The sequence below is a fragment of the Dendroctonus ponderosae genome, unplaced genomic scaffold (genome assembly GCF_020466585.1).
Source record: "Dendroctonus ponderosae isolate FM_Combo_2020 unplaced genomic scaffold, Dpon_F_20191213v2 Dpon_F_20191213_5, whole genome shotgun sequence".
Lineage (NCBI taxonomy): Eukaryota > Metazoa > Arthropoda > Insecta > Coleoptera > Curculionidae > Dendroctonus > Dendroctonus ponderosae.
This window is the reverse complement of record NW_026018715.1, coordinates 14,106,154-14,106,480: the sequence shown is the minus strand read 5'-3', so window position 1 is coordinate 14,106,480 and position 327 is coordinate 14,106,154.

The following is a 327-nucleotide window of genomic DNA, read 5'->3' as shown; positions in this document are numbered from 1 at the left end:
GTCTGGTTTTCGTAGTGATTTTGGCAAGCCGTTAATTTTTAATGCTTTTTGTGACGCAAAGTCTCTTCTATACGTTGAGGAAGTTTTGATTTTCCGTCATAATCAGGCATTTTTTTACAATTTTTCAAAGTGGCGTGGTTGCTTTCCCCGGCCGGAGCTTTACACTTATTTGCTCTGTAACCTTCCGAATGATCAACCCAGTTGTTGATGTATTTTTTGTTATTTTATATTTTGAAGGCAGTTTCAATGTTCGGTGGCTTTCAGGGGATTTTTGACAATTTTGCAGATTTGCGCTTGGTTTTCCGGCTTGTTTTTACAGGACCGAGT